Here is a 14,971-nt window from a genome sequence, read left to right as displayed (position 1 = left end):
TCACAAAAATTTTAATGAAAGGAAAAATGCAATAGAAAGAAAATAGGTGACAACTGGAATATAAAATAAAGGGTTTGAGGCAGCATAAATACCCCATTTCTGAGAGCATCCATGAGACAAGATGATTCTGTTGTTTTGCTTGCTGGGTTAGCTCCTTTTTGATTTGCCTTTAGAGTTTTACCCTAGGAAGGAGTTGGCCTGAGGCAGAAGCAAACTAAGATATCAAGACTGTTTTCTATATTAAAATCTATTTTTTCAAAGGTTGACGAGATGCCTTACTGACTGACCCCCTGTGACTCAACGTGACCTGCTGCTCACGAGTGGGACAGCCAGCCAGAAGGGCCATGCACCGATTTGAATGGGAAAAAAGAAAAAGATCAAATCGAAATCTAAAAGAACTGAAGCATGCAACCAGGGTCTTGGATTCAAAGTCCTACCTGGTCTGAGAATGTGGGACTATTGATTTTAAAATACTGAAGCAGACCCCCCAACACTAATAATAATAAATAATAACGTCTTACATTTATGTAGTGCCTTTTATCTTGAAGGATCCCAAAATGCTTGAAAAAGACATCTATCTATCCATCCATCCATCCATCACTCCTGATTCTCTTGCATTACTATTCACTTTCTCCTTCACCCTCTGCCAGCTTTGCACACCATCTCATGTATTGTCCATGCCTAGAACAATCTCCCCTTGTACATCCACCGAGAACAACCTCTCAGCTTCTGGAAACTGTTCTTATCCTCCTCTCCTCACCAGTGAGCTTTTCACACACATTCTCTCCCCTGAACTAGACTTTCAAGGAAAAGCCAGGTATTGCAGCAAAGGATGTTGATAACTCAGTAGGGCTCTGAATCGGCACAGAACAGAGTCCCAGAAACAACATAAGTGCAGGTTGTTTCAGTTTAGAGAATTGTTAAGCCATTTTCAAGGGATGGCGGAGAGGGAGGGTTATGAAAAAGTCACAACAAACGATCAGAACCTTAAGAAGAAAAGAAGTGCCTATAAATGGGCTGTTGGAAACCTGCTGTGACTAGTTAATTTTGATACAAGATTGCCACTCCTTTTGGACATTTGTTTTGAGGGAACACTTGGCCATTTGCACAAGGCATCAGCAAGCTGATGCTCACCAGTGCTTGTGATTTACCATCACATCTCGGGACCTTCTGTCTTCTGACCCTGAAAGATATACTGAACAGACCAGACGGAGAGAGGGGATCTGGCAACGTCACCATGGCTGTGACCTGAGCAACTTCTGAGTTGTGAATGAACCTAAACTTCCTGCTGACCTACAGAATGTGGCAGTCACCATTCACACCTTTTTCCTCCCTCTTTGCCTTCTATCTGAGCCTGGCTTAGTCAACCAGGACACATTGGAAGCCAAGCTGTGCAATCTCAGTATAAAGATTTGACTCCCACAGATGGGCAAGAAGATAAAAACAATGCAACCAAACATTTTCCAAAAGTGTCTAACTGCACCAAGTGCTGTGCTTGTGGCACTCCAGGAATGGAACTGCATGTATCAGAGGTAGAAGTCACACTTTTCAATATTATGCTATTCTTTGTGTGTGTACACACACACACACACACACACACACACACAGTCGGTCAAAGTGGCCATTGAGTTTGGGTGAGTTGGTCTTTGGAAGCCCAACTTGCGACACACTGGGCTTGATTTTTCAGAGCAACTGCACCTCCCATTCACACTCACTGACATCCACAGCTCTCATTCAAAACCAGGGGCTACATCTGAAAATGCTTGGCAGGTGGAATGCTATATATAACCTATTCAGAGATAGATAGTGCCTGTCTCTCTGTGTATAGTTGTGTATATATAAAATCCCTTCATCCGCCATTGAAATGCAAGCACGTCAAGGATGGAAAACGAGAGTTGTTAAACAGTCCACGTCAACCCTACGCAAACCAGTTCAAGACAAGAAACAAAGACTATTGTAACCATATGAAACTACAGGGAGAATTTGTATGAATTTAGAAACTAATGACCCAATGTGAAAAATGCCCAGGCACTACTTATGCAAGTCTCAAAATACCAGCACATACTTGTGGAAGGAAGATTTGTCCAGCTGTGAGTATGCCAACCAGCCCTCAAGTGTCCTGTGGTTCTGTCATTCCAAGATGTATCATTTTTTCTCTTCAATGATATACAGAACATCATGGCATTCACCAAGGGTAACTAGTGCAGTAGCAAAGTGCCCGTCCTTTCTGTGGACCTCCAAATGACCCTGTATGTAGAGGTACAGAAAAGCATTCCACATTCTTTTGCCCCATCTCTAGTTACCCGATAAGAAATGAAATTGACATAACAATACAAACAGTAGTACTAACAAAGTCAAGATAGCCAGTGGGTGTGGGTCAGGACATGGTACCAAGGGAGAGGTGTCATATATTTATCTCAGGGTTCTCCTGAGCCAGTTCCAGCACCTGGACGCAGAGCACACAAAGGACTATTCAGGACAGTACATGACCTGAAATAAAGCAGATGCATTTTGGAGTTTGCAAGATCCCCAGCACATAAGGATGCAGATCCCTGCTCTGCAGCTAGCACCCCTCTTCTTGGCAGCATCAGGAAACCCTCTGTGGCCTTGGTGCCAGTGCTATTAATTTTTGTATGGAGGCTGGTATAGAGGATGATGTACTCAGTTCTTGCAAATTCAGTGAAGATGAAGAACTGACGTGAGAATCAGAGGCAGCCCCAATCTTTAAGTCCTTCTGCTAATCTTTTTCAGAGTAATTACTGAGCAGAGTAGAAAAGCATGAGGCAATGAAGGTTGGCTATCAACCGCCAGATCAACCTGGAGCTTTACGCCTCCAACATGTACCTCAGCATGTCTTTCTATTTTGACCGGGATGATGTGGCTCTAAAGAACTTTGCCAAGTATTTCCTGCACCAGTCTCACGAGGAGAGTGAGCATGCTGAAAAACTCATGAAGCTGCAGAACCAGAGGGGCGGTCACATCTTTTTGCTAGCTTTACTCCAACCTGAAAAGGTTGAGGTTCAAAGGCTGGATACAGCAATCACGTTTTAGAGACAGCAACCCAGGATGGAACAGTTTAGATGCCCTAGTGAGAGATAATCTAGTGAACCAGGAAAAAGATCTAGGGTTGATTTGGACAAAATGGATTTGTCTCTGGAAACCACAAAGGAAAGTTAAAATGCTTCAATCACAGCAAAATCCATCACAGATTTGAAATGAAACTTAGATCTGTCCAAAGACCATAGAAGGATGGTATTTTAGGCATGAATACAATCACAGCACCTGGTTTTATGGACTGGAGAGTCTTTGGATAGGGAACAGATATGATTTGACAAGAACAATGGAGGTCCAGACACATGGGTTGGTGTTAGAGAGCGTACCAGCTGTCTGCTCAGTTTCAAATCTATATTCTTGGATGGAAAGCAAGGGGTGTGTTAGAGGTTTGTGAGATCCATGTTTTGAGCTGGTTCCAGCAGGTGGAGCTACACAGCAGGAACAATCCTCCAGAGTGGTGCAGTCTGACATAAACCAGACGAGTCTCCCTTGCCTCTGACTTTGTCTGATTTCCAGCACAAGGACGACAGCAAATGAGACCAAATTTCAGAACAAACAACAAAAACTAAGTGTGGCAGAAGTAGATTAAGAACAGCGACATGACCAACACGACACAATGAAACTCAGGAGCACGGCAGGAAACAGCACAGGGGTTCCTGGGAAGACACTTGCTGGCCTTTGACAGAGGCAGGCAGAAAAGGCTACATCTGAAAGACAACAGGGCTGAGCCGCAGTGGGTGTAAACCAGCACTGTTCCATTGACTTCACCGCAGCTCCATTGAGTCACAGCAGCTGGGGATCTGGCCCTTTAAATTTTAAACTCCATTCCAGCACTTGGGGCTTGATCCTGCCGATAGGTATAGAGCATTGCACATATACCATGTGGCAAGCAGAGCTGAGAGCAGGGGAATCCAGCCTAGCATTAACGAGAGTACTGCCGAGTAGCAGAAGAAAATCCTAAGAGAAGAACATACAAGGCTACTGCTCCACCCTCCTTCAAATTTCTCCTTAGATCGTCACCATCTGTTGTGATGCCTACAACACTCTTGACAGGTTAGGCAGCTGGTATGCTGTGACTGCTGCTTGCTGTGGTGATCTTAACTGTTTTGTTGTCTCCTTGTCCTCTCTTCCATCTGCTGTGACTTGGATTGTAAACTCCTTGGGGCAAGGACCATCGTATTGTTATGTGTATGTACCACGCCCAGCACAATATGGCCCAGGCTGGCCAACCTTATCTCACTGTTTCCTTGCACTCCCCTGTCTGTCTCCATCTGTCGTCTCTCGTCTTATGCTTACATTGTAAGGTCTTTGGGGTAGCGACCAGCTATTTGTTCTTTTTCTCTGCAGCACCTAGCATAATGGGATCCTAGTCTATGGCTGGGGCACTGAGCTGCTACTAAAATACAGACAGTAAATAATAATAATAAATAATAATTTGGGCCTCCAGTTGCTACCCCAATACAACTAATAATACTAACACCACCACCACCACCAAGCGTGGTGAATATCACAGTTAAGCCTATGTCTTCACCCATTCCACATCTCTTTTTTCACCATTCTCTGCATAGTAGCAAGGAATGGGGTGGGCACACAGGGGGCTTGAGACACACCACCACTCCATACGGAAGGCTACTTTTAGTACTTAATGGTACCTGCATCCATCCCTACACTCCACACACCTTCTTCCTCACCTTGATGTGCAACTTGTGAGGCCAGAACATAGGACAAAAAGAACAAGGTCTCTCATCAGACTTTTGGCATTTCCTCTCCTAGTCATGTCTGCAAATACCAGCAGAACAGCTACTTCCGTGGTACTTTGGAACTTCCAGTTGGTCACTGGAAATTGAGTTCATTTATATGGCAGGGGTTCTTGTCTTGGAAGCAGCATGCCTGCTAATGGCAATGAACAAATAATTTTGGTAATGACATTTTCAATTTTCAAGATGTTGAAATGAAGCACAAAGAGCAAACAGGCTATGAGAAATGTTGGGGGGTGGGAAACGGACGTGTACTCCAACTCACAATGTAGCCCTAACTATATTGCAGGATCTTTGACCACTAATCAGAGCCTTAGGTTCTTAAATGGTAGGGAGAAACTGTGTTTCTAATTCACAAGCTTATGCCAAATTCTGTAGCCCTTACACAGTTTTTATTCAGTCCTTACTCGGACTTCAAAGGGATTAAGGTCTGCAGCGTTTGGGCCAGTTTGAAACACTAAATGTAGAGATCATGTTTATTTCTATGCAACAGAGTTCATGGCGTACCATGCTTGCACATTTATGTACAGTTATGATACTTAAAGTGTGTACACATGGGAATGAGAAAGAAAATTGGAACTATAAAGCTGTACATTTATTCAGAATTTCTGGATACAAAATAAGCCACCAACATAAAGTGTGTGAGGTTTACACTGGAACCTTATCACCTCAGCAGCTGTATGTACATAACCCATGTTGAAGTCAATTAAAGGAATGATCAAAGCCACAGAATCCTCAGATTAAAGCTTTGCCTTATTACTAGAACTGCAAGGAACTTGTTAACTGTGAAGATGTTTGTGTGAATATTTTCTTCAGCTCTGCCCTGCCTGGGGCTTGTGAACCCTGAGTTGGGGGCTGTGCTTTGAGTGAACCCCCAAATTCAAAGGGCCAGATCCTTAGCTTTTGTAAATGGACATAGTCAAAAGAGACACTGATTTACACCAATTGAAGATCTGGCCTAACGTGAAACTCTGGCAAAAACAAAAAAGTTTCCTCTACTTTCACATCAATGTCATGCAGAATTGAATTGCACATGGCTCACATGTGAAACCAAAATGTATCAAGAAGTTTCCACACTCAGAGGAAGGCATTTTAAATCTTTGGTTTCATATTGGCTTCAATTTAAATGCACATTTAAAAACATTTAACCAAGTACCAATACAGTACAATTCATTTTAAATTCAAATGACATTTAGTAAATTATCTAGGAAAAATTTTCAGTACCTATTAAATACATATTTAGGGCCTGATTCAGCTCCCGTTGAAGTTAACAGCAAAATTCCCCATGGCTTCAGCAGGAGCAGAATTACACCCTCCAATGTGGCAATGTGATGCGTGGCAAATATTTACCTCTGTATCTAACTTTGCCTCTACGATTATTCTCACCTGGTGGAAGTCCAGTCAACTCAGTTGCCAAGGGAGATCTAAGAGAAACAAAACATACCCATTGGTTATTGCTTTCCTCTTCTAAGCCAAAAATACAAGAAAATCACTTGGACAGAAAAGAACCTGAACCAAACCCTGGATCCAAACAGCCCTATGCTTTCCTGGATCTAGAATTAGTGACTGGGACCAACTGTATTAAATCTAAAACTAAATCTATTTCAGATACACCCATAATCATGGTGTCTGGGCCCCATCTATACAACGGGCTGAACAAAATCCTTGAACCTGGCTTTGGATGCAAACTCAAGGGCCCAGGCCCATCTCTTCTTTTAAACTTCTACATCCATTTCTCAGAAGCTGCAATTTCATTTACATCCATATACATGTTTCAGAGTAACAGCCGTGTTAGTCTGTATTCGCAAAAAGAAAAGGAGGACTTGTGGCACCTTAGAGACTAACCAATTTATTTGAGCATGAGCTTTCGTGAGCTACAGCTCACTTCATCGGATGCATACTGTGGAAATTGCAGAAGACATTATATACACAGACACCATGAAACAATACCTCCTCCCACCCCACTCTCCTGCTGGTAATAGCTTATCTAAAGTGATCATCAAGTTGGGCCATTTCCAGCACAAATCCAGATTTTCTCACCCTCCGCCCCCCCACAGACAAACTCACTCTCTTGCTGGTAATAGCCCATCCAAAGTGACCACTGTCTTCACAATGTGTATGATAATCAAGGTGGGCCATTTCCTGCAGAAATCCAGGTTCTCTCACCCCCTCACCCCCCTCCAAAAACCACACACACAAACTCACTCTCCTGCTGGTAATAGCCTATCCAAAGTGACCACTCTCCTTACAACCTGCATGAAAATCAAAGTGGGCCATTTCCAGCACAAATCCAGGTTTTCTCACTCCCCCCCTCCCACAAACTCACTCTCCTGCTGGCAATAGCTCATCCAAACTGACCACTCCCCCCACCAGTCCTCCTTTTCTTTATCCATATACATAACATCTTAGATTTGTTGCTTCACAATATGAGCTTTCCAAAGCAGCACAATCTGCAAAGCAGTCAGGACGTGCATGATATTTCAGTACATACATAGCACATCCTTCCTCCCGCTGACTTGCCATCAACGTTACAATGTCTAGACAAAGCATAGGATTTATTGTGGCATCTGGGACTGGCACCACAGACCTGGCCCTGAAGTGAATGATGATGGGAGGCTGCAGATCAGCAACTGGGCTGCCTTGTCTTCATAGCTTCTATTTCCTTTGAGAGCAAATTTTGGCCGAGCGGGATTGATTAAAATGAGACAATCCTCTGAGATTTCTCATCAGCTCTGGAGCAGAGAAGCCCATTAATATGGTGATACAGTGTAAAAAGGTGGGGCCCCAAATGTTATTCTGGCATAGATGTTATTCTGGCATAGGTCAGAATCTGAAATCCAGAGCGACTCCATTAACTTCAAGGGAGTTACTTTGGATTTACACTGGTAGAACGGTGATCAGAATCTGACCTGCAGCCTTTAAGGAGAGCTGTAGCGTGGGGTGCAGATGGTTTGCATTCTAATTCGGAGAGCACGCTGGAGGGGCCGAATGACTTTTCAAACCTTTGATTACTGACCCATGTGTTCATTTCAGGAGACACAAAAGTACAAAACCTCAGCATGGAATAACTCTTGTGATTTCTTTTATTTTTCCTCCCTGGACAATTTTATCATTTTGGCATTTGGCCAACACGCTTGTCCTTGTTAACTTGTGCCGGCTGTGAAACACTTGCATCCCACGGTCACTGGGTGGATAAAATCTACCATTTGTATGTGGAGTAGTTACCTCTTACTCTTTTGTTTTGTTTTAGTCTGTGAAAAGGAGAGTCTTGCAAGAAAAAGTGTCGTCACCTAAATGACAGAGATACCATTTAACATCACCGGAACTATTTGACTGGCACCAGGTCGAGATAATAGGGAAGACCCTCAGCTGGTGGAAATCAGCATCATCCATGGGAGTCAATGGGGCCACATCCTCAGCTATTGTAAACGGATGCAACTCCAAGTGATATGCGCCAATTTTTGCCAACTGAGGATCTGGCTCATTCGATGTGACCAGCACTAGCTGCATCCATATGGCGTCCTCCCATCTGTTTTTTCACGTATTTCTTTTACTATGAATTTAACTAACAGGAATTATGAAGAAACTTTCCCTCTGGGCACGTTACAATTATAGCTGCGGGTTGCAGGGTTCTTACATTTTCCTCTGACGGATCAGGTACTGATCACTGGCGGAGACAGGATACTTGAGTATAGAAACCCCTCTGCTGATCCCGTATGGAAATCCCTAGGCTCCTAGGTTTGTGATGTCAATGAAATATCTTGACTTTTCAGCCCTTGAGAGGAAAGCCTTCTCTGTGGTCCAGATGAGATGAGATACGGCACTGGCAGCTGCAGTGCAAGATTCTCACATACTACCTAGACAGTAGGGCTCAATCCTGACCTAATGGAACCTCTCCTAAGGCCCACCCAATTATAGTGCCATTGGGTTTAATGCACCTCTGTGTACAGGGCCTATGCTCCTCTTGAATCCCACATATGCTCTCTGCACAGGGGTAGTTTCCACCCACTGAGAATTTTGCTACTGACTTCTGTGGGAGCAGAATCAGCCTAGAGTCAAGATGGTAATTCAATGCCCATGGCTCATTCGGTTTCTCAGCCTCTCTGCTGAGACTGCCACAGCTAGGGCACCAATAGGCAAGGTGGTGGTAGTGGTGAGGGGTTGTGTTTTAATCAAACCTTTTTCTTTAGCTGTGAGACAGATGAGACGCTTGCCCCAGCAGCCAATGTTACTTCTGCATGAAGTGGAATGTAGCAAAATTGTTTAAAAATAGACTGTTTCCACTAGAGACTCTGCCACATATTCACTCTGCTGTCCCGAAGCTTGAAAATGGAAACCTGCTGCTGAACACAGGTCTGACTATTTGCATTTTTAATCATTTAAGAGTTTAATTAGTATCATGGCCTTAATCAGGAGCTGCAAATACAGCTGAAGTCATCAGAGCTTAATTAGTCTGAAAAAAGTTTGGTGCAGTCTGAAAACGTCTCCACTGACATGAAGATAAGAAGCCTCTAGGGTTTCTAAAGAGGAGACAAAGACTTCGATACAGTGGAGAAAGATTGCAGGAGTGTTGTTTTCTAGTTTTGAGAAAGACCAGCAGTGGAAAAATATTAACTGACTGATTTTCTTTAAAGTCGACATCGGATCAAACAGGAAGTGTGATCTAAGGGTTAAAGCAGGCGACTTGGAATCAGGAGACACGAGTACTAGCCTGAACATTGCCACAGATTCTCTGTGCGACCTTGGACAAGTCACTTCAGCTTCTTTACTGTCCACTGGATGTCCAACATGAGACATCTAGGAACTGATTATCGGAAGTGCTGAGACCTCTAGCTCCAACTGAAGTCAATTGGAAAAGCAGGGGTAAGAACCACTGAAAAATTAATTTCTCAAATTGGGTATCCAAAATTAGTAGACACTAAAAAATGTTGGATTTAACCTCTGTGCTTCAATTACCACATCCGTAAAATGGGATTAACCTACCTTACAAGGGCGTTATGAGGCTTAACCTTTATAAAGTGCTTTGAGACCCTCAGATGAAGATTGGAATCACCCTAGAACCAAACTTGAACTAAACTTTTTTGAGGTTCTAAAATGTTTTCATAGTTCTCCACCCCTCTCAACAGTTTAACATAAATTTGTCCTGGATCTGCCCCAAACTGGATGACTTTGCTTCCTAAGGGTGCATGTGAACCTTGACTTGAAATTTCAATCTCCCTGGATTCGCACACCTTGAATATCTCTTTGAAAGAACTGAAACTCTCAAAGCAAAACTCAGTCAAAACCAGTTAGCTTCCCCTGGTTCCTCTATTACAGCGGTTCTCAACAAGGGGTCCGGTGCCCCTTGGAGGGCTGTGCGCAGGTTTCAGGGGGTCTGCCACGCAAGGTCAGCATTAGATTTGCTGGGGCCCAGGGCAGAAAGCTGAAGCCCCAACACATGGGGCTGAAGCCTGGGGCCCCAAGCCCTGCCATCCGGGGCTGAAGCCGAAGCCTGAGCAACTTAGCTTTGAGGGGCCCCCTGTGGCATGGGGCCCCAGGCAATTTCCCAGCTTGCTGCTCCCTAACCCCGGCCCTGGCTTTTATATGCAGAAAACCAGTTGTTGTGACACAGCTGGGCCGCCGAGTTTTTAGAGCATGTTGAGGGGGCCTCAGAAAGAAAAGGGTTGAGAATCCCAGATCTATTTACTCTGCCATGTTTCTTTGAATAGGGGACCAGATCTGTGCTTAATTTGTAACAAAAAAGGTGCTGGGGCTCAAGCAATATTGTTACATTCATAACTGACATGGCAAGCCCAGAGGTGCCGGGGCTGTGAACTGCCAAGCCCAGAGATGCCGGGGCTCAGCCCTGGTGAGCCCTGGCACAAATTAAGCCCTGGGCCAGATTCACGCCAAAGATTTATGCAATTTAGAGAAGCTTTTGATGAATTGGGGGCTCCATTTCCAGGCTGTGCATGCATGTCCACTGTAAAGGAATCATACCACTGCCAGGAAGGGCACCAAGTATCCTAATCTTGTCACCGGTCTGCACATGAACACCTCCCAGCGAAGTCAATGGTAGTTCCATGCAAAGAGGGCTTTGTAACATGCTAGTTTTGTGTGCATGAGCGAGCAATGTCCCAATCTAACAGCTAGGCCACAGAGAGACTATGAAACCTGCCCCTGCTATTGGCTAAAGTTGGCCTTCTCCAGCTCAAGTAGTAGAAACCTACTTTTATGGGGCCAAAGGACAATGGGTCTTCTAATCCTGCTTCCCTTGCAGAATGCGGAATACAGTGATAGTTGTCCCTGCTGTTTGCACCACATTGATTTATTGCAACTCGCAGATTTGGGCTGATGGACTGACCGCCCTGGAAACCAGCCCTTGGTTTACTCAAAGAACTGATGGATAGTGGACTGGTGTTGTGGGTGAATGATATGAGGCTGGATGGCGTGGTTGGTTTCACTTTCACAATACTAGGCCTCCACTCCGAGGGTCAAAGGAAAACTTCCTGGGAAAACTCTGAAGGAGTTAGAATACTGTTAGTTCTTGTCATACGCGCTGTGTTTCAGTCTATTTCTTTACGGAAAGTATTTTAGGAGAGGTCCCCCATGTAGCAGCCTAGTGCTGTCCTTACAATGGCAGGAAAAGCTGAGAATAGATTCCAGACAACTGGTGAGCTGCATGCATCACTCCTGCTCTGTTTTAGCAGCCACAAGTGGCAACCCTTCTTGGGATACATGAGCTGACAAGTGGTTTCAACTGAAAGTGATCTCTACATGTCTGACTGGTCAAAGGTTTCAGTGAACAGGAACACAAATAGCTATAAACCCATGTCACAATACCTGCTTGGATTACAAAGTAGCTGAGGCTGTGATTTTCAAAAGAACCTACAGCGGTATGATGCCCAGATCCTATTAAAATTCAATGGGAGTTGAGCACCTAATTTGTTTAAAATACCCAGAGTGGAAACCAGTCAAGTTGAGCTACTGACCCACTGGGAGATGTTAAGTTACTAAACTGTAACATTCCCTCTTGTTCATGTGTTTTTGGGGAAAGGCCTATCTACTTCTGTATGTTTGTACAGTGCCTTGCACAACAGGGCCCTGTTCTTGGTTGGTCCCCAAGCACAACCGTATTAAATGTACTAAATAATAATAATTGAACACAAAGGGCCAAATTCACCCCGATGTTACAATTGACTTTAGTGAAATTACACTAGGGATTGAATTTGGCGCCACATCAATCAAATGGACCTGCACATACATTTCTTTGGATGTAGGTAACAGGTCAGATACATATTGGGCCTGATTCTCTTATCACTTACATTGGTGCATACCAGGAGTAATTTCATTGAAATTAACGGACTTTGGTGTAAGTATGGGCAGAATCATGTAATTCCACCAGTGATTTATTTGTAGTACCAGCAATCAGAAAAATTCTCCCCACTGCCAGACCTGTTTCTTGCTTCCAAGTGTTAAATAATGTCTCCATCAGGCAATGTATTCTCCACCACCCCTTTTTTTGGTGGGGAAGAGAAAAGGGGGCTGCATTTTCAGTCAATAAATATATTACAACACACTATTTATCTCTCCCTGCAGCTTCGGGACCTTTGCGTAACCTGCCATCTCACTGATCCCTCAGGAATTTCGCAATGAAATTAGTGAAACCTACTGCGAGGTGAGAGAAAGCAGAGATATTGTAGAATTCCATTTAGTGGGAAGTGAGGAATTCAATCAGTTATGTAGATAGGAACACAGGAACAGCCTGACTGGATCAAATTGACAGTCCAGTCTGTCTCTAACAGCACAGGATCAGTTGCTTCAGAGGAAGGAGCAAGAAACCCCATAGTGGAAAATTATGGGTTAATTTTCCCATTAGAAAAAAAGTTTCTTCCTAACCCCAAGTTGTTATTGTTTGGCTTATGCCCTGAAGCATGAAACTGGACATCCCACATAATTATAGAGGTCCAATCTTCCTTTGATTCCTGCTAAACTCTTGGTCTCAATAGCATCTCACAGCAACGAGTTCCACAGGTTAATTATGTATCGCGTGAAAAGGTATTTTCTTTCTTAAATGTGCTCTCTTTTAAAACCTGCCACATTGCCTTTGTACTTCCTAAGCTTGTGCCCATCATTTATTTTTTTCAGGGTGAGAAGGTGGTCGGTTGGCGAGAAGAGGACAGATGACAAATGAGTTAACACACAGCAATGGAATGCAAGTGAGTCTCTGCTATTTTTAATTAAGGAGTGATGACAGCTGACTAAATTCCCTGACTCTGCAGTTTAAATGCTCCCTGACCTAGACATTATTGGACATGGTCCTAAGACAAGGCCAATATATACTGGTCCCGGCAGTGCTTCTATTATCATACCCGCCATCTCAACAGATGCAGGACTAACACAATCTATGCCTATTATCAGCATGAAAATAGTGAGATAAAAGTGTGAATGCTTATGAGCTGAACAAGGCAGCAGGTGAGAAGAGGACAATGAAGGTCATCTCCAGAGAGGACTCAAAATGCCTAAGTTTGGTTTCCAATAAATGTTCAGCTTATCTCCATTCACAACTTTTTTTTTAATTGCCCTTTGCATTTTCACTTGATTTATCCAAAAAAACCCCCACCACTAACACCTCATAATTACCTCAGGATAGTGCCTAGAGGTCATGAGTCTGATCAGGACCCCATTGTGCTAGGTGCTGTATGTACATATAATAACAACAGCCCCTGCCTTAAGTACAAGGCAGACAAAAGAGGTGTGAGGAGTTGAAGTGACTTGTCTAAAATCACACAGGTTAGTGGTCGTGCTGGGATTAGAACTCTTTTCTCCTTATTCCCAGACCAGTGACCTAGGAACCAGACCCTGCTGGCTCCCCATATTGTATACTTGCAGTACAGGAAACTGAAGATTTCACCTATCCAGCAATAAAGGAGTATCCTTACTATGGGAACTCAATGTTATTCAGTGGCATTCACCTGGCAGAGAAGGTATCTTTCATTTTAGGATCTCAACACAATTTACTAACATTAAACTCTAAGACTAAGAATTAAGCACCACCCATGTTGCAGGCTGATGTGGACTGTGTGAGCTGCAGGATAGATCCAGATGGAATCTGGAGAAAATGAGGCAGGGAAAGGTGAAGTGATTTGCCCACGTTCCCACAGCAAGACCTTGGCGGAGCTGCTTATACAAACCCGGGTTTCCAGCTCTAACCACAAGAGCTGGCTGTCTCCCTTAGAATGTAATATTGTACCATAAAAATCAAATCATACTGGAGGTGACAGTTTTGCACAGTTTCATCGGCTTTGGAAATGCATCCAAAGTAAGATACTGAAAACCCCAAAAGACAAAAACCCACCTTCAATTTTAGCCCAAAATGCCCACACGGAGGGATTTCAAAATGAAGGTAATTAAGATAATGGAATATCATTTTACCTGGAGATCAATACTGGGTTTGAATAAGATTGGTCAGGAAAACAAAAATCCTTTCATTCTTTCTAAAGGATCATGGAGTGACCAGGTAAACAGACACACATTGTAAACCAAACCAGTCATGTTCAAATAGGGCTGTAGTGAAACAAAAGCATCAAGGAATATAATCAGGAACTTTCCAGCGTGGCTGTACAGTGGGCGCAGAAGTGGGGGAGTTGTTTTCCGCTGTTGCTAAGACAGTTCCCCCAACCCTAGCTTTATTCTAACCCAATCAGATGGCTTTGTCTCTCCACTGGCTCGCCAGCTGCATCGAATGATCATGACAGGTTTTCTTCCTCCTCATTCTATTGGCTTATTCCTATGGTCTATTATCAAGGGAAAGTAAATCAGACACCTAATCAATAGTTTGCAAGAAGGCACCGAGGCTGCTAGAGGCTACATTTGCATTAAATCTCTTGCCGTCTATGTCTCTGCATGCAGATAAGCACTGTATTATCCTACAAGTTGGAGCCCTGGCTGCTGCCATGCAGCCATATTGGCTGTGCTTGCAGGGGTTTTTAGATGGCAAATTTAGATATCAGAGCAAAACAGTGGGTGGCTGTAATTGAAAAGTCATCTTTCTCCCCAGTCACCACAGCACCTAAAACCTGGAATCGGGGCTCCGATCCTGCAGGATGCTAATAACCTCAACTTCCACACAAGTCAAAAGGAGTCAAGGACACACCACGCCTTGTGGGACTGGGCCTTAT

The 14,971-nt window shown here is 43.7% G+C and overlaps 2 long non-coding RNA genes across 2 annotated transcripts in view; one reads left to right on the top strand and one right to left on the bottom strand.

The window, feature by feature from the left end:
• Positions 1–14,971, bottom strand: part of LOC114021123 — a 148,903-nt gene that overhangs the window by 111,314 nt on the left and 22,618 nt on the right. The window contains exon 4 of the long non-coding RNA XR_006286966.1: positions 6,198–6,235. This is a non-coding gene — a long non-coding RNA (uncharacterized LOC114021123). The remainder of the gene's footprint in view (positions 1–6,197; positions 6,236–14,971) is intronic.
• On the top strand, positions 9,453–12,983 carry LOC122463524. Its single transcript, XR_006286967.1, has 3 exons — positions 9,453–9,674; positions 12,390–12,468; positions 12,939–12,983. It is a non-coding gene; the product is annotated as an uncharacterized LOC122463524 (long non-coding RNA).

This window comes from Chelonia mydas, chromosome 22 (assembly GCF_015237465.2).
Source record: "Chelonia mydas isolate rCheMyd1 chromosome 22, rCheMyd1.pri.v2, whole genome shotgun sequence".
NCBI classification, from domain to species: domain Eukaryota; kingdom Metazoa; phylum Chordata; order Testudines; family Cheloniidae; genus Chelonia; species Chelonia mydas.
The sequence above is the reverse complement of the archived record's forward strand: the minus strand, read 5'-3'. Positions and strand labels throughout refer to the sequence as shown.